The sequence below is a fragment of the Pan troglodytes genome, chromosome 8 (assembly GCF_028858775.2).
Source record: "Pan troglodytes isolate AG18354 chromosome 8, NHGRI_mPanTro3-v2.0_pri, whole genome shotgun sequence".
Classification (NCBI taxonomy): domain Eukaryota; kingdom Metazoa; phylum Chordata; class Mammalia; order Primates; family Hominidae; genus Pan; species Pan troglodytes.
This window is the reverse complement of record NC_072406.2, coordinates 14,124,876-14,144,738: the sequence shown is the minus strand read 5'-3', so window position 1 is coordinate 14,144,738 and position 19,863 is coordinate 14,124,876. Positions and strand designations below refer to the sequence as shown.

Sequence of the window (19,863 nt, the reverse complement as noted above, 5' to 3'; positions counted from 1 at the left end):
CTGGAGCTGCTGAGGCTGTCTCAGTCTTCATTTGCCTATAGCCAGATCTAGATTGTGGCAGACCAGTGGCAACATCATGTGAATAATCGAAATCCACATTTACTCCAAAACACACATTTTAGCTATTAAGTTGAAATATACGTAATTTGCATTCTTGTAGGTCAAAATATTGTCACGAAGTTCAACCTTTAACCTCAACTTATTTTTAATCCAAGTTACTGAAAACTACTCCTTGTCTTTACAATCCTGTCTCCTCTTTCCCTGCCTCTTCCTTGGGGAAATGAGAGTCAGAGTGAAACGGGACAGGAGATTGAGGCGCCAGGGGCCTGGAGAGCCTCCTCCCCTCTCCACTTATCCCTGTCCCAACCACAGAGATCCCCTCCAGAGGTACCGTGAGGACCTAGTCCCGACTGGAGCGCAGCAGCCTCCACTGTCACCCCATCACTAACCCCGTGCCTGCAACAGTGCCCAGCACCGAGTGGGCTCTCCAGAAATGTCTGCTCAGTAAATTAGTAAAATAATTTGTGTTTGAGGACTTTCACTTCTGGGGCCTCCAGGGCTTAGAAAGTAGGTTTAGATGGATTCTTGTCTCTTCTTCCTCTGTTTTTCTTTCATCCAAGGAATGTTATTCAGAGTCAATGAAGGAATGTTATTCAGAGTCAATGAAGTTTTTCTCGTTGATTCCAACATCTTCATAGGTTAGCAGGAGTGCTGAGCCTCAGTGCCAGCTGCTTCTCCAGGACTGGTGAATATTTTAACATCTGGGAGTGTCTCTCAGTGCCAGGCATGGTGGAAGTCAGAAGTTGTACCTCTGTGTAAATGCAAACACCTTCAGACTGCTCACTCAGTGTGACAGCAGCACCTGGCACAGTGCTCGGTTCAAAATAGGCCCCATTCAACATCTGATGAGTGACTTAATAAACAAAGCAGCAGGAAATTATAGAGACTTTGGTGAAATCAAGCACTGAGAAGCAGATGAAATTGGAGAATGAAGGATAGAAGTTAAAGGAAACACATGAAGACCCAGAGAGCATGGAAACAAAGGATGAAATTAAACTGGAATCTCAGGGATGGAAGACGCTGAAGACGGAGATTCCAGGTGGAATGATGTGGCCCCAGGTGTGCCCGCAGGTGGCAGTCCACACAGCTGCAGAGACTGGGAACTGAAGGGAATCTCAGGAATGTCCTGAATTAAAATAGGGGCCGGGAGAGCAGCAAATGGGAAGTGGAGAAGTTGCAGTGCTTCATGAGGGAGATGGGCCACACCCCAGAGAGCCCCTCCCTCCCATCAAAATCCGGGGCTGACTTCTTCAGCCCCACCAGCCTGGATTCTAGGATCTGAAGACCAGAGCCTAGTGGCTCATCCTGCCTTGCCAGGCCCTGAACCAGGGAGGCTTGTGCTTAGGGGAAATGTTAACATGTAATTATGCTGAAATTTCTGTTGTTGGAATGATGATAATCCGTCCTGGCACATTTCACAAAACTTTTCAAATATTAAACCTAAGCCAGAAACAAACATCCCAGTGGTAGCCACCGGACCTCCCAGGACCACTCACAGGTCTTGCAGAATCCCCATCCTAGGAGCCAGCCCTGGCCCACTAGACAGGCCTCGTGTATCCCAGGGAGCGCTGCCAGTGCATGCCCGGCTGAAAAGGCACTTTCCACAATGACAAGGCCACAGTCGGCATGGAGGATTTTGGTCTATAGGCATGGGGTGAGATTCAGACCAAAGAGTCAGGATCTGCTGAGAGGCAATCTTACACTGTCCAGCAATGGCACATTTCTTTCTGGATGAAGTTTGGTGCTCAATACCCAACATGACAGGCAATGTTTATGAGTCACCCTCTGGGTATGGAGTCTTGAACCCCCTAGAGGCAACCTCAGACATGTCCCAAATATCATTCCTTCAAGTGCAAATTCCTACAACCCAACACACAAAAATGTCTGTGTGGTTTGCTGTCAGAGGCATGGACTTCGGTTAGTCTAAATATCCATCAGTTAAAGAACTGAATTTTATAAAAAAATCATTGCCTTTTTGGGGACTTTTCCCCTGTAGGAAATCTTAGGAATCTGATGGAATTTGATCATTGCCAAAATCAACTTTATAAGAAACTGCATCTGTTTATCCTAGAAAACCACTTCTCCAACACTTTGAGCTGAGAAAATAAAGTGCTAGAGAAAAATGTGCATTCCATGCTCTATTTATCCTGTCCTTTCTAAAAAAAATAGAAATAGAGGTAGTCTGTGTTAAAGAGCTCCCTGACCTGCTAATCATCCACAAAAATAAATTATATGATGGAAAATTAGCTACCTGGAAATGTAAATTAAAGCAATGCTAAGATACCAGTACCAAAACCCAGAACACTGACACCACCAAATGCCAGTGAGGGTGTGGAGCAACAGGAAATTCAGTCGCTGCTGGTGGGAGTGCAAAATGGTGCAGCCACTGTGGAAGACAGCGTGGCAGTTTCTTATGAAACTAAACATACTCTGACCATATGGTTCAGCAATCACACTCCTTGGTCTTTACCCAGATGAATTGAAAATTTGTGTCCACACAGAAAAAAGGCACATGGATGTTTATAGTAGCTTTATCATAGTTGCCAAAACATGAAAGCAACGAAAACGCCCTTCAGTAAGCCAGTGGATACACAAACTCTCATCCATCCAGAAAATGGAATATGAGTCAGCATTACAAAGAAGTAAGACAGGGAGGAAACGTAAATGCATATTGCTGAGTGAAATAAGTCCATCCAGAAAGGATACATGTTGTATGATTCCATCTACAGGACATTCTGGAAAAGGCAAGACCATGGAGACAGTGGAATGATCAGGGGCTACCAGGAGCTGGAGGAAGGAAGGCTGAGTAGGTGGAGCACAGGGGATTTTAGGGCAGGGAAACTGCTCTGTGTGTACTACAGTGGGAGATACTTTTTTTTAAAATTTATTTTTTTTTTATTATACTTTAAGTTTTAGGGTACATGTGCACATTGTGCAGGTTAGTTACATATGTATACATGTGCCATGCTGGTGTGCTGCACCCACTAACTCGTCATCTAGCATTAGGTATATCTCCCAATGCTATCCCTCCCCACTCCCCCCACCCCACAACAGTCCCCAGAGTGTGATGTTCCCCTTCCTGTGTCCATGTGATCTCATTGTTCAATTCCCACCTATGAGTGAGAATATGCAGTGTTTGGTTTTTTGTTCTTGCGATAGTTTACTGAGAATGATGATTTCCAATTTCATCCATGTCCCTACAAAGGACATGAACTCATCATTTTTTATGGCTGCATAGTATTCCATGGTATATATGTGCCACGTTTTCTTAATCCAGTCTATCATTGTTGGACATTTGGGTTGGTTCCAAGTCTTTGCTATTGTGAATAATGCTGCAATAAACATACGTGTGCAGGTGTCTTTATAGCAGCATGATTTATAGTCCTTTGGGTATATACCCAGTAATGGGATGGCTGGGTCAAATGGTATTTCTAGTTCTAGATCCCTGAGGAATCGCCACACTGACTTCCACAATGGTTGAACTAGTTTACAGTCCCACCAACAGTGTAAAAGTGTTCCTATTTCTCCACATCCTCTCCAGCACCTGTTGTTTCCTGACTTTTTAATGATTGCCATTCTAACTGGTGTGAGATGGTATCTCATTGTAGCTTTGATTTGCATTTCTCTGATAGCCAGTGATGGTGAGCATTTTTTCATGTGTTTTTTGGCTGCATAAATGTCTTCTTTTGAGAAGTGTCTGTTCATGTCCTTCGCCCACTTTTTGATGGGGTTGTTTGTTTTTTTCTTGTAAATTGATTTGAGTTCATTGTAGATTCTGGATATTAGCCCTTTGTCAGATGAGTAGGTTGTGAAAATTTTCTCCCATGTTGTAGGTTGCCTGTTCACTCTGATGGTAGTTTCTTTTGCTGTGCAGAAGCTCTTTAGTTTAATTAGATCCCATTTGTCAATTTTGTCTTTTGTTGCCATTGCTTTTGGTGTTTTAGACATGAAGTCCTTGCCCATGCCTATGTCCTGAATGGTAATGCCTAGGTTTTCTTCTAGGGTTTTTATGGTTTTAGGTCTAACGTTTAAGTCTTTAATCCATCTTGAATTGATTTTTGTATAAGGTGTAAGGAAGGGATCCAGTTTCAGCTTTCTACATATGGCTAGCCAGTTTTCCCAGCACCATTTATTAAATAGGGAATCCTTTCCCCATTGCTTTTCTCAGGTTTGTCAAAGATCAGATAGTTGTAGATATGCGGCGTTATTTCTGACGGCTCTGTTCTGTTCCATTGATCTATATCTCTGTTTTGGTACCAGTACCATGCTGTTTTGGTTACTGTAGCTTTGTAGTATAGTTTGAAGTCAGGTAGTGTGATGCCTCCAGCTTTGTTCTTTTGGCTTAGGATTGACTTAGCGATGCGGGCTCTTTTTTGGTTCCATATGAACTTTAAAGTAGTTTTTTCCAATTCTGTGAAGACAGGCATTGGTAGCTTGATGGGGATGGCATTGAATCTGTAAATTACCTTGGGCAGTATGGCCATTTTCACGATATTGATTCTTCCTACCCATGAGCATGGAATGTTCTTCCATTTGTTTGTATCCTCTTTCATTTCCTTGAGCAGTGGTTTGTAGTTCTCCTTGAAGAGGTCCTTCACATCCCTTGTAAGTTGGATTCCTAGGTATTTTATTCTCTTTGAAGCAATTGTGAATGGGAGTTCACTCATGATTTGGCTGTTTGTCTGTTGTTGGTGTATAGGAATGCTTGTGATTTTTGCACATTGATTTTGTATCCTGAGACTTTGCTGAAGTTGCTTATCAGCTTAAGGAGATTTTGGGCTGAGACAATGGGGTTTTCTAGATATACAATCATGTCATCTGCAAACAGGGACAATTTGACTTCCTCTTTTCCTAATTGAATACCCTTTATTTCCTTCTCTTGCCTAATTGCCCTGGCCAGAACTTCCAACACTATGCTGAATAGGAGTGGTGAGAGAGGGCATCCCTCTCACTGTCTTGTGCCAGTTTTCAAAGGGAATGCTTCCAGTTTTTGCCCATTCAGTATGATATTGGCTGTGGGTTTGTCATAGATAGCTCTTATTATTTTGAAATATGTCCCATCAATACCTGATTTATTGAGAGTTTTTAGCATGAAGGATTGTTGAATTTTGTCAAAGGCCTTTTCTGCATCTATTGAGATAATCATGTGGTTTTTGTCTTTGGCTCTGTTTATATGCTGGATTACATTTATTGATTTGAGTATATTGAACCAGCCTTGCATCCCAGGGATGAAGCCCACTTGATCATGGTGGATAAGCTTTTTGATGTGTTGCTGGATACGGTTTTGCCAGTATTTTATTGAGGATTTTTGCATCAATGTTCATCAAGGATATTGGTCTAAAATTCTCTTTTTTGGTTGTGTCTCTGCCAGGCTTTGGTATCAGAATGATGCTGGCCTCATAAAATGAGTTAGGGAGGATTCTCTCTTTTTCTATTGATTGGAATAGTTTCAGAAGGAATGGTACCAGTTCCTCCTTGTACCTCTGGTAGAATTCGGCTGTGAATCCATCTGGTCCTGGACTCTTTTTCGTTGGTAAGCTATTGATTATTGCCACAATTTCAGATCCTGTTATTGGTCTATTCAGAGATTCAACTTCTTCTTGGTTTAGTCTTGGGAGGATGTATGTGTCGAGGAATTTATCCATTTCTTCTAGATTTTCTAGTTTATTTGCGTAGAGGTGTTTGTAGTATTCTCTGATGGTAGTTTGTATTTCTGTGGGATCAGTGGTGATATCCCCTTTATCATTTTTTATTGCATCTATTTGATTCTTCTTTTTTTCTTTATTAGTCTTGCTAGTGGTCTATCAATTTTGTTGATCCTTTCAAAAAACCAGCTCCTGGATTCATTAATTTTTTGAAGGGTTTTTTGTGTCTCTATTTCCTTCAGTTCTGCTCTGATTTGAGTTATTTCTTGCCTTCTGCTAGCTTTTGAATGTGTTTGCTCTTGCTTTTCTAGTTCTTTTAATTGTGATGTTAGGGTGTCAATTTTGGATCTTTCCTGCTTTCTCTTGTGGGCATTTAGTGCTATAAATTTCCCTCTACACACTGCTTTGAATGCATCCCAGAGATTCTGGTATGTTGGGTCTTTGTTCTCGTTGGTTTCAAAGAACATCTTTATTTCTGCCTTCATTTCGTTATGTACCCAGTAGTCATTCAGGAGCAGGTTGTTCAGTTTCCATGTAGTTGAGTGGTTTTGAGTGAGATTCTTAATCCTGAGTTCTAGTTTGATTGCACTGTGGTCTGAGAGATAGTTTGTTATAATGTCTGTTCTTTTACATTTGCTGAGGAGAGCTTTACTTCCAAGTATGTGGTCAATTTTGGAATAGGTGTGGTGTGGTGCTGAAAAAAATGTATATTCTGTTGATTTGGGGTGGAGAGTTCTGTAGATGTCTATTAGGTCTGCTTGTTGCAGAGCTGAGTTCCATTCCTGGGTATCCTTGTTGACTTTCTGTCTCCTTGATCTGTCTAATGTTGACAGTGGGGTGTTAAAATCTCCCATTATTAATGTGTGGGAGTCTAAGTCTCTTTGTAGGTCACTCAGGACTTGCTTTATGAATCTGGGTGCTCCTGTATTGGGTGCATATATATTTAGGATAGTTAGCTCTTCTTGTTGAATTGATCCCTTTACCATTATGTAATGGCCTTCTTTGTCTCTTTTGATCTTTGTTGGTTTAAAGGCTGTTTTATCAGAGACTAGGATTGCAACCCTTGCCTTTTTTTGTTTTCCATTTGCTTGGTAGATCTTCCTCCATCCCTTTATTTTGAGCCTATGTGTGTCTCTGCACATGAGATGGGTTTCCTGAATACAGCACACTGATGGGTCTTGACTCTTTATCCAATTTGCCAGTCTGTGTCTTTTAATTGGAGCATTTAGTCCATTTACATTTAAAGTTAATAGTGTTATGTGTGAATTTGATCCTGTCATGATGATGTTAGCTGGTTATTTTGCTCGTTAGTTGACGCAGTTTCTTCCTAGTCTCAATGGTCTTTACATTTTGGCATGATTTTGCAGCGGCTGGTACCGGTTGTTCCTTTCCATGTTTAGTGCTTCCTTCAGGAGCTCTTTTAGGGCAGGCCTGGTGGTGACAAAATCTCTCAGCATTTGCTTGTCTGTAAAGTATTTTATTTCTCCTTCACTTATGAAGCTTAGTTTGGCTGGATATGAAATTCTGGGTTGAAAATTCTTTTCTTTAAGAATGTTGACTATTGGTCCCCACTCTCTTCTGGCTTGTAGGGTTTCTGTCGAGAGATCAGCTGTTAGTCTGATGGGCTTCCCTTTGAGGGTAACCCGACCTTTCTCTGTGGCTGCCCTTAACATTTTTTCCTTCATTTCAACTTTGGTGAATCTGACAATTATGTGTCTTGGAGTTGCTCTTCTTGAGGAGTATCTTCGTGGCGTTCTCTGTATTTCCCAAATCTGAACTTTGGCCTGCCTTGCTAGATTGGGGAAATTCTCCTGGATAATATCCTGCAGAGTGTTTTCCAACTTGGTTCCATTCTCCCCATCACTTTCAGGTACACTAATCAGATGTAGATTTGGTCTTTTCACATAGTCCCATATTTCTTGGAGGCTTTGCTCATTTCTTTTTATTCTTTTTTCTCTAAACTTTCCTTCTCGCTTCATTTCATTCATTTCATCTTCCATTGCTGATACCCTTTCTTCCAGTTGATCGCATCGGCTCCTGAGGCTTCTGCATTCTTCACGTAGTTCTCGAGCCTTGGTTTTCAGCTCTATCAGCTCCTTTAAGCACTTCTCTGTATTGGTTATTCTAGTTATACATTCTTCTAAATTTTTTTCAAAGTTTTCAACTTCTTTGCCTTTGGTTTGAATGTCCTCCTGTAGCTCAGAGTAATTTGATCGTCTGAAGCCTTCTTCTCTCAGCTCGTCAAAGTCATTCTCCGTCCAACTTTGTTCCGTTGCTGGTAAGGAGCTGCGTTCCTTTGGAGGAGGAGAGGCACTCTGATTTTTAGAGTTTCCAGTTTTTCTGTTCTGTTTTTTCCCCATCTTTGTGGTTTTATCTACTTTTGGTCTTTGATGATGGTGATGTACAGATGGGTTTTTGGTGTGGATGTCCTTTCTGTTTGTTAGTTTTCCTTCTAACAGACAGGACCCTCAGCTGCAGGTCTGTTGGAGTACCCTGTAGTGTGAGGTGTCAGTGTGCCCCTGCTGGAGGGTGCCTCCCAGTTAGGCTGCTCAGGGGTCAGGGGTCAGGGACCCACTTGAGGAGGCAGTCTGCCTGTTCTCAGATCTCCAGCTGCATACTGGGAGAACCCCTGCTCTCTTCAAAGCTGTCAGACAGGGACATTTAAGTCTGCAGAGGTTACTGCTGTCTTTTTGTTTGTGCCCTGCCCCCAGAGGTGGAGCCTACAGAGGCATGCAGGCCTCCTTGAGCTGTGGTGGGCTCCACCCAGTTCGAGCTTCCCAGCTGCTTTGTTTACCTAAGCAAGCCTGGGCAATGGTGGGCGCCCCTCCCCCAGCCTCGCTGCCGCCTTGCAGGTTGATCTCAGACTGCTATGCTAGCAATCAGCGAGACTCCGTGGGGTAGGACCCTCCGAGCCAGGTGTGGGATATAATCTCGTGGTGCACCGTTTTTTAAGCCCGTCGGAAAAGTGCAGTATTCGGGTGGGAGTGACCCGATTTTCCAGGTGCCGTCCATCACCCTTTTCTTTGATTAGGAAAGGGAACTCCCTGACCCCTTGCGCTTCCCAAGTGAGGCAGTGCCTCGCCCTGCTTCGGCTCGCGCACGGTGCGCGCACCCACTGACCTGCACCCACTGTCTGGCACTCCCTAGTGAGATGAACCTGGTACCACAGATGGAAATGCAGAAATCACCCGTCTTCTGCGTCGCTCAGGCTGGGAGCTGTAGACTGGAGCTGTTCCTATTCGGCCATCTTGGCTCCTCCCTAGATGGGAGATACATTTTATACATTTGTCAAACCCATGCAGTGCACAACACCAGAGTGAGCCCTCCTGTGAACCGTGGGCTCCGGGTGGTAGTGATGTGTCACTGTAAGGTCACCAATTGTGGGGACTTTGATAATAGAGGAGCAGGTGCATGTGTGGGGGCAGCAGGTACAGGGAACATCTCTGTAGCTTCTGCCCAGTTTTGCTTTGAACTTAAAACTGCTTTAAAATATAGTCTATTTGTTAAAAATTAGCTACTTGGCAGGATTATACCAGAGGTGTTAGCACAAAATTCAATGACAGGAAATAAACCACAAGAAATCCATAATGATTTCTCAGGGATGCCTGGTCTTTAAATCCTAAGCAGTCACCCTAGTATTTAATCAGCCAAATTAATGAACCCTGAAGAGGGAGGGAAGGAGGGAGGAATGGAGGGACAGAGAGAGAGACAGAGAGAAGAGAGAAGCATCAAGAAAAGAAAGTTTTCTGTTTAAGATTGATTTTCTTAACGGTTTTATATTGGGCATTGATTGATATTCAATATTGTGATGGGTTTCATTTTCAATAATGTATGTAAGCACTTCCATTTATAATCTATTTAGGTTCTAAAATTCGCCTGTTCAAGCCTATCCCCATATCAAAGGCTGCTATCACCCTCTGTTGGTGGTAACCAGAGTTGATGACTTTTGCTTGGCCACTTAATTTTTCTCATGTCTATGAACATTCAGCAGTTAAGTCACTTCTGTATTTTATTTTTAACGGAATTAAGTAAACATTTTATCTTGTTATCTTTAAAATTAGCACGCACAGAGTCCATAACTGTGTGGACCTGTTAAGTCCCTGTGCCGTGATTTTATCATCGGTACCATAACTGAAGAGACAAGAAAGCGTTTCGTAATTCCTCAGTATTTTACCAAGAGGAGTGAGCTTTCTGACCAGTGCTTATGTGCCCTGTATTTGGTCAATTCCTCTCAGAACCAGTGGTTTTTAAGTGGGAGATGACACCACGGTCTGGCAGTAGAGTGGACACCAGGGCCAATTCAGCTCCTTGATCACTGATCCCAGAAGCATGTCACAACCCTGACAATCACAGCAGCATCTTACGTTGCATATTGCTTTATCTTCTAAGCACCTTGGCCTACATGTCCTCTCTTTTGGCATAGTGACCACATCAAGGTGAAAGAACAAGTGGGATTGTAATATCTCATGGATGAGAAAAACAAGCCTCCAAGAGCAGGGTAAATGATTGCCCACAGCCAGACAGTGCACGGCAGCAGATTCACATCTGTATGTTTTGATTTTAAATCCAAATCCCTTTTCAGTGAATATTTACTGAGCATCTATGAAGCCCACGAGGAATTTTAAAATGAGGAAGATACAATTGCTATGCTCAGGGAGGCACCTAAAGAAGCATTTTGAACAGGTCTTCAGTAAATATTCATTGAAAGAATGAACAAATTGTACCGTGTCATAAGTAACACAGGAAAGATATTTTTAAGTGTTATAGGAGCACACATGGGGGGAATTGATTAGTGGAGGAGGAGGTGTCTGTGTGAGCCCAGCAATGTCAGGAGGAGAGGCGTGGGGGTGCCCCAAAGAGAGGTGCTGTGGGGGGCGTGGAGCTGGCATCAGCCTGGCTGTGTGGTGTGGTGTGAGAGGCTGGGAGCGGCCGTCACTGTAGGAACAGGAGGGGATGTGGAAGAACCATCCCTGCTGCGAGGGCAGCCTTCAATGGGCATCCATCTGTAGATGCCATTATACCTGCATGTGAGAAAACTTAAGCCACCAGCAAGGCTAAAAGGGTTTGGAAGGAAGACAGATGAGAAGCAGAGAGACTACTTAAGAGGCAACTATGATAGTTTTTATTTTTAAAAATCCCAAAAGCACCAAAAAAGGGAAAGATCTTTAAACAGCTGGAGGGCAGAGTGGGAAAATCTCATCCCTGCGAGATGAGACAAGTGCGGTGGGTACGGCCAGGATGGTGGGGAACCGAGGAAAAGGACCTCTGCCTCCAGGGTCCTCCACCCGGCCCCCCTGGTGAGGTAGGTAACTCCAGCATGTGGTTGATGGCCAGGCGTGAAGTGGCCATTAGGACAATGAGCCACATTCAAGTAGCAACTGCACTTTATTCACTTGGAGACACAGAGCAGGGAAGAGGCCAGGGTGTCCGCATGGCCCCCGGGAGCACAGGGGACCAGAATGTGGGACCCTCTCTTTGCCCAGGAGCCCAAACCAAAGGCTGCTGCTGCATCATAACCCAGGAGGTCAGGAAGCAGAAGGAGGCGAAGCCCAGGGGTAGAAGAGTCCCTAGTCCGATGGATGAAGTGTCCTTAGCTCCACACCCTACAGAAAACTGCTGCACCAAGCTGTGCACCAGTCTGGGATGGGAGGGCAGCTTCCCCATGAGGTCTGCAGGACACAGCCTCGTCCTCCTGTGGTCAGGGCTGAGAATCTCACACAGGTGATCAGCCAGGGCAGAGAGCTCATTTGCATACCATCCAAACCAGTGGATAACATACTGGGCTGGACACTTAAACTCACCAAAGGAGTCACTGCTTGTGACTTAAAGTGACTCTAGAATTTTCTAATGCCTGGAGTCTGCTAGATCTTCACCAGGGGTAGGGGAAGGACACCCCTGCTGACATGTGAGGGGCAGTCCAGGCTGGGGCTGTGGCCACGTCCCCCAGTGAGGCAGGTGCCCCTCACACTCTGCGCACTGGTTCTGCACTTCCTGGCTTTTGCAGGCAGGCTCCTGATGCCTTCCGGGCTCTGCTTGTGGGTTTCCTCATCTGGGGCCCCTTCGTGACTCCCCACATTAGCTGGGGTCCCTGTGATCTGGTCTCCTAGTCACTTACGCTTTCCTTCCTAACACACAAGACATTTAAGAGCATGTGTCTTCCAGCTGGCTTCACTATCATCATAAGGGAGAATCATTATCCATCATCAAATAAAAATGGCATTGCGGCTGGGCACTGTGGCTCACACCTGTAATCCCAGCACTTTGGGAGGCCAAGGCAGGCGGATCACTTGAGCCCAGAAGTTCAAGACCAACCTGGGCACCATAGTGAAACCCCATCTCTACAAAAAATAAAAATAAAAACTTACCTGGGCATGGTGATGCACGTCAGTGGTCCTAGCTTCTCGGGAGGCTAAAGTGAGAGGATCACTTGAGCCCCAGAGGTGGAGGCTGCAGTGAGCCAAGAGTGTGCCACTGCACTCCAGCCTGGGCAAATCTAAAAAAAAAAAAAAAATTCCCGTCGCACATGGACTCTGCAGTGGGGCACGTGCCCTTGAGGGGAGCTCCTGCTTGAGCCCAGTATGTGTCTTCTCCATCCACGTGTGTCCTGTTTCTTCCAAAACAGAGGCCCTTCCTTGCCTCAGTTTGGCTATTGCCTGTCTCTATGAAGTCTTCTCTGGGCTCCCTCAAGGTGAATTTTGTGCATACCATCCTGCCTAGGTTTTAAGCGCAATAGCATCTCAAATATAGGCTGTAAATTAGGTGAAGGGAAAACCTCACTCTCAATAGACAACAGCTGCTCGGCCCTGGGATGTGCCCCCAGGATCACCCAGAGCAGATTTCATGGAAACCCTTAAGTCCAGCCACTCCAAAAAACCTTCCTTGGCAAAAAAACATAAAAACATAGCCGGCTGTTTTCCCCAAGCTGTGTTTACAAAGCCATTGTGAGAAACTTCAGTTTGTCTTTATAAACTTGTGTTATTTTTTTTCAATAGCATCTACTCCCTACATTTTAGTCTCCCGGAATGACAGATCTCTGTCCGTTTCGTTTGCTGCCTGGCATGTGGGGGGCACAATGGAGACAATGTGTGTGTTTCTGAAATGAATAAATGACAGAATGGTCCATTTTTTGCTATCTCAAATATGAGGGAGGGAAGTGGAAAGCAAGGCTGTGTTTGTGAGAGCTCCTCGGCCGCTATAGCAAGTGACCACACCCAGGTGGCTGAAATGACAGAAGTTTATTCTCTCAAAGCTCTGGAGCCAGCGCTGACCTCCAGGTGTGGGCAGGGCTAGTTCCTTCTGATTCTAAGGGGCATCTGTCCCACCCTCTCTCCTGGCCTCCAGCCCCTGCCTCCATGGCCGCTGCTGTCCTGGCTGTGCCCGCGTCTCTAGACTGGGGGAGTTTCAGGGCTTACCAAGGAAAAAGGTGTGCCCCCCGGTGGCAGGAGCGCACACAGGCTGTATGAGGCTGGCGCTTGGACAGATTTGCATGCAGCGGCATCTGTCACGGCCTAAGACTGTTCCAAGAGGAGAGGAGGGCAAGGGAGCTGCTGGGAAGAGGGGTTCAGAGGGGGCTCCTTGTCCAGGCGATGCCACGCAGCCACCCTGGGGGTCTCTGGGTCAGAGGGTTCTTCGGGTCTGAACGGCCTGTGGTCTTATAACCACAAGGCCCCACCTTATCAGTGGGGAACAGCTCTATGGTAAGGTTTCACAGGGAATGCCAAGCAGGTGCCCTTTCAATGGCTAAAAATCTGCTTGTTTGGGCTATTTTTAAAATAACTGGATGTGTAAAAACTTGAGTTTGGCTCTGGCAAGCTTTGAGCTAATGGGGCTCAGTTGCAGTGAAGAAACATACCACCTGCGGGTCCATACCCACGGCTGACGGGGGCTACGCCTCCCTCCATACCCAAGGCTGACGGGGCTACACCTCCCTTCCTCCCTGAGATAAAGACACCAGTCCCTGGATTTAGGGCTTCCTCTAAGGCCAGGATAATTTCGTTTCTAAATCCTTTACTAATCACATCTGCAAACACCCTATTTCCAAATAACATTATGCTCTGAGGTTCTGGGTACACCTAAATTTGGGGGATACTATTGAATCCAGGATACTTATTTTTGTTTGTGTTTAGATAGGTATTTTGTATAGGAGGAAAAGAAAAGGAAAACATGAAAAATTACACAAATAAAATACTGGAGAGACGGGAGTTAGAAAAGACAGACTGTTACTGCCCTGAAGGCAGCGGGCAGGACAGCGCCGAGCATCTTAGCAAGGAGCCAGGCTGGGAGTGGAGAAGGAGTGTATTTTTTCTGGCAGTAAGGAAGGAGAAAGGGATGAGTGAAAAAGGAATTTTGCAGTAGAAATGAGGGTGGCTAAAAACTACTCTCCCATTTTCCAATTCTGTTGTTGAGCTTAGAACACAGACAGCAGGGCCTCCTCCTTTCCACACTTGATTGTGTCCCAGGAGTTTTGGGGTCATTACATATGTCGTGGATAGAAAGATGCTAAATGCAGAGAGTCCCAGGCAAAGCTGCAGACAACCATCCTGACCCCTTCTCCCTGCCCTCCCCCAACGTTTGTGATGGAGCACTTGGCCTTCTGTACTCCACAGCACCACAGGAAGACCCCCATGCACCAGGCCTGTCCCTCAATTCTCCGCCGCCAGTTAGGTGTCTCAATGTGGTAGTTGTCTGGAAAAGCATAGAATACGTTATGGAAACATCAGTAGCCAATAACCATTTCAATCCTGTCCTCTGATAATGGGGTTAAGCAGCATCTCTACTGTGAAAGAGACCAGCAGTGGGGAATGAAAACTTTAGTGCAGACTTCCTGGAGCCTTCACATTTTTCTACAGTCTGCACACACTAAGCTGTTGAGATGGGTTAGATTACAGGTCAGTAAATATTCGCCTTCTCTCCCTCCTCCGTGGAGGGAACATACTTTCCCCTCCCATTCATGTTTGTCTTACACATGGATCCTGCTTAGGCCAGTGGGACTGGAGGGTCCCAATAAGCAGAGGTTTGAAGTTCACTTGAGCAGCTGGACTTGGACCCTGGCACATCTGACAGCACCATGACAGGAAGGGGTCTCCAGGGGGCTGATCCAAAGGGAGTTGCACATGGAGCGGGCCTGACCCCACAGCACAGCTGGAAGCCAAGCTGCACAGGCCAGCCAATATCACCCCACCCCAGTCCAACCACAGGCTCCTGAATGAGGAGCAAATGCTTGCTGACTGAGCTGTTGCACTTGGGGATAGTCATTACACAGCAAGAGCTTACTGCTGCACCACACATAGGCCACCTTTTCCTACTACAGTCTGTGAATCAACAGGGTCTTAAAGAAGCTGTACTTCTCCCATATTCAATGATATTAGAGATTATTTTCTGAAAAATATTTTGAAAGAATAAAATAAAACCATTTATCATTATTCTGTATTTTAAACTTAGGTAATTCTAAAAAGCAAAAATTCTTAATGAGACCCTTCATACATTCTGCTATTTCTGATCTCTAAATAAGTCAGGATTCTAGAGGCAGATCCAAAATCTTATCAAGAGAGGTCATTGAAGAAACAGAGGCGCACACGTCAGCTCAGAGCCCAGACTCCCACCACCAGAGAGAGCGGCACTCAGGGTCCTCTCGTCCTCCCTGTCCATTGTACTCTTTCTCCTAAATTGCATCGGACATCTCTGATGTTGTCCCCAACATTTCCTGGTGAAATTGTTATGTTCTATCTGATTATTACCTAAATGACTTAAAGAGGTCAAAAGTGCACAGCAATCCACTTCAACACATGCCTGGGATGTAAATACCTGTAACCCCAGCATATCTTCCTGCACCGAACTCTCACACTCTTCCCAAGATTTTGCAGCATCTTGAAGGTCATTTCTTGGCTTTTAGCTCCTCTGATGTTTCTCTCCCACATCCCATGTCACATTCACACTCCCCAGGCCCCATCAATCAGCCAACCAGCAGCGACAAATGTCATATGTCGAGCTCTGCACCAGACATAACGCCATGACCTCAAACAGAAAGTCCTTGTCCTGGCCTTCCTGGAACACTGGCGTTTCCACACCTGAAGTGAGAGGAACACATGTAATGAAGATATTCAACATGTTTCACCAGGAAAGGATGTGGGCCGTTCCCGCAGAAGCCAGCTGCTTACCTGCTGCCAGTGACTCCGCACTCCAGCTGCACACAGAAATCTGCTTTGACAAACAGAGACATCCTGGCCCCAGCCCAGGCATCCCATCACAATTGGTCTAGGTCGGGGCCTTGGCAGGGGACAGTTTTTAAATCTCCCCAGGAGAATACAATTTGCAGGCAGGGCTGAGAGCCACCACTCCATGCTGTGGGCACACGGGTTGTCAGAATTGGGTAGCGCTAATTAGGGCTGGCATCAGGGGAGAAGCAATTTTCAACTCAGGGAAGGAGATGGCTTGACTGGAATTCCATCACAGGTGTAATAATGAGCTCAGCAAAGCTTTGACGTTGGGGGCAAGATAACAGAAAGGCAAGGCAGTGTGACCCAGCAGTTACCATCGCTGGATGGGGGAAGCGAGACAGTCATGTCAGAGCCGGAGAAGTCCTAGGGTCGACATCACTGGAACCCTCTGCTTGGTTATCAGTCAAACAACGTGAGGGGCTGCCGCCTTCTTCGAGAATCAGTTTCCCCAGCTGTAAGGTGGAACGCCATCAGGTGAGTCAAGGGCCCGTCAGCACACACTCAGAGTGTGCAGCTGTGGCCGACAGAAATGAGGAATTCGTCCTCACACTGAAGATGGGTAAGTGAGGAGCCACGTCACCCCGCCAGGTCCCAGGCATCACAAGTCTTCCTGGGCCTCTGTTCTTGCACACACACTGCTCATGTGAGCCTCAGCATCTGCACATGGCTAGCATCAGAAAAGGAATTTCTCATAACAGAACTGCAAGCACACCCCGATGGAGAGATGTGGCCACCACAGAGCTGATTCTATCGGCAGTCACTCATCTTCAATGGTGGAAAAGTTGAATTCTTCCTCATCTCAAATGATCTATTCTCGTACCCACTGCAGCTGATTTTCATCCATCTCCTCCTCACCCTGCAGCCCACCTGATGGAATTCCCATTCATGGGAAGTTCTCTTCTGAGCTTGCTCTAAGTTTTTTCTTTGTTTGCACTTCCAGATGACCAACAGCTCCCCCATGCCCCCGCCCCCCTGCAAGCCACAGATGCTGTCTTTTGTTTTGCATTTCTGCTGCGAGAAAGACATTGCCCTGCCGACACTCCGAGAGGCATCAGTGAGTAAAGTCTGTTTTACAGGCTGCAAAGCCATCTGGACTTTCTGCTGAAAAGGTTGGACATGGTTTTAGGCAAGATTTTTATCACATCTGAGAGGGAAGAAAAGCCTTGAATGCATTACCATCTTCCGAGGTTGGTGTCAGATTTTTTTCCCCTTGTCAGTTGCAAAACAAAACAAAAAGAGATGACATAGAAAGGAGTGGGGAATGAAGATACACATCTGCAGAGGAAGCTTTGTCAAAGGTAGTGGAGGATAAACAAAAAATAAATTAGTTTTGGTTTTATCAGAAACTGGACAGACTTCCACTGGTATAATAGTTTGTCCAGCATGACTGAGCCTTTCCAGCGAGAATGCCCTGAAAATGCAAAAGAAAAATCGAGATGCTCACAACAGAGGCAGAGATTTGCTTTCTAAAACTGATTAATAGCTTTTAAACACAAGAAGAAAGGCAGAGGAGGAAGGGGCTAAAACAGACCACATGAAGAGTAAAACTACTTTGAAATCTATCTTCTTCCCTTCTTCCCTCCCTTCTCTTTCTCCCTCTCTCCCCTCTTTCCCCCACCTCCCTCCCCTCTCTCTTCCCCCTTCTCTCCCTGCTCTTTCTCTCCCTCCTTCCCTCCCTCCCTCTCTCCCCCCATCCCTCTCTCCCTCCCTGTCCCTCTCTCCCTCCCTCCCTCTTTTTTCTATTCCTGTCTTTCTCTCCCCCCTTTCTTACCCTCCCTCTCCCTCTCTCTTTCCTTCCCTATGTCCCTCTCTCTCTCCCCTTCCCTCCTTTCCTCCCTTTCTCTCCCTCCTCTCCCCCCTTTCCCTCCCTCCCTCTCCCTCTCTCTCTTCCTGTGTCCCTCTCTCCCCCCTCCGTCTCTCTCCTTCCCTCCCTCTCCCTCTCCTTCCCTCCCTCCATGGAAGGATGTTATGTATCTTGGCAACAAAGGCTTTGGATTTTCCCCTCCAGTTACTGACAAGAAACCAGAATGATTTCTGGTGTCAGAAACCTTCCTCGAACAAGGAGCTTTCTCTGGAGAACACGCTCCGAGCAGCCACACGCCATTCGACCTCTGTTCCCCGTTGGGGTGTCCTCAGGCCAGGACATCCTGGCAAGTGGGCCGTCAGCGGGCAGTAGCCTCGCAGCCTCAGCTGGGAGACCCAAGTCACTCCTCTCAGAAGCACGGCACCCGAACCACCTCTGTTCATCACATTTTGTCCCGTGGAGCAGTGACAAGACCCAGCAAGATTTCATGGCGACAGAACTTGAAGGTTTCAGGGCGACGGAACCTGAGAGTGATACAGACATTTTGATTCCTGCTGCAACAGGGTATGAAGAAAACACATACCTAATTTTATCGGAAAAGATATACTGAGTGTCTATGCGTGCTGTGATTTGAAAGAAAATCACTCAGTAGAGAAGGGCCTCAGGTCACAAGCCTTTTGTCTAAGTGAGGGGGATAAAAAGGCTTCACAGTAGAGTGACAATTACTAATCCTGCGACAGTAATATATGCAACTTTTAAATTTTTTTCTAAACATTTATTTTGTGACTACTCTGTTTCAATGCTCCCTGGGAGTGAAAAACAAGATTCTAGCCAGGTGCGGTGGCTCCCGCCTGTAATCTCAGCACTGTGGGAGGCTGAGGCGGGAGGATGGCTTGAGGCCAGGAGTTCGAGACCAGCCTGGGTCACAGAGTGAGGTGCCCTCCCCTACCCACTCCCAGACCATCTGGAAATACCCAGTGCAGACAAGGTCAAGTCAGCTTAACACACGCACACCGATAGTGGTGAACGCTGCTGAGCCGCTGGCGAGGTCAGTCTTAGGAAAGTTGGTGGCAGACACGAACACCCCCACTGGAATTGGTAATTTGAAAGGCGCAGCTCCACGGACACAGCCACGATATGCCTTCTGCCGCCACACAGCCCCTGACCTGCCGCAGTGCCAGGCATGAAGCCTCTGCCCAGCCAGGCCTCGGGGTCCTCTCTAGGGAAACACAGGCTCCTTCTCCTCTCCTGGCTTTCTCTAGGCCCTCCAGACACCAGATGGAAATCTAATGGAACCTACACACCATGCATTCTGCAGGGCTGAGCTCGGCTTCCTCCAGGACACCACAGGAGCCGTCTTGGTTGCATGTTTGTCCAAATTTAAAACTTCACCCAGCCGAGGTGGGCCATCTGTGGCTTCGTCTGAGATGCTTACTTTTCGCAGGATTTTCTTGGAGCTCTGGGACCTGGTGGGGCGCTCACTCCATGCAGTTGCTTTCACTCCACCAGGGACATCAGGTATGTAAATAAACAAAATAAAAATATTGCAGGATTGTGCAGGGAACACAGCATTACAGAGGTGCTGGTGGTTTTGGTGTGAGGAGGGAACACGGACCAGAGGATTGCGTTTTCTACACACACTGAGCTGTGAAGGAGCTCCGACCCCGCTCCTCTGGGAGCCTGCAGGATGCTCAGCAGCGGCACCCAGGCTGCCTCAGGGACCCAGGTGCATTGGAAACAACTTGGCAATTTTCATCCACTGAATTCTGTTCTCCAGATCCTGCTTTCAGGATAGGGAAAGACTCAGGGGCAAAGTCATGGGACAAAGAGGTCTGAGGGCCCCCACCTCTGTGGCACTGGAAGCCTGCGTAACATCAGCCTCCCTGGTGATTTTGCAGAAGAGGGGTTGACGTTCCTTAGATGCTCACTTAAAGGCTTTTCTTGAATTTAACAGAAGCTGGGAAGTAAATATTACTTTCTCTATGAAACAACTACTTTTTCCAAGGGAATCTCTTTCTCTAGATGGCCTGAAATGATTCTTCTGGTTTTTATCTTTTTAAATCCAGATGAATGCAAATAACCATGAATCAGCCCCAAACGGAGGACCTCATCTGTTAGCACCCTCATGTCAGCACAC

General features: G+C 46.2%; 1 protein-coding gene across 1 annotated transcript in view; it reads left to right on the top strand.

Moving 5' to 3' along the window:
- ADARB2 (adenosine deaminase RNA specific B2 (inactive)) overlaps window positions 1-19,863 on the top strand; it is a 592,089-nt gene that overhangs the window by 464,248 nt on the left and 107,978 nt on the right. The gene's annotated exons all lie outside the window — the stretch shown is intronic.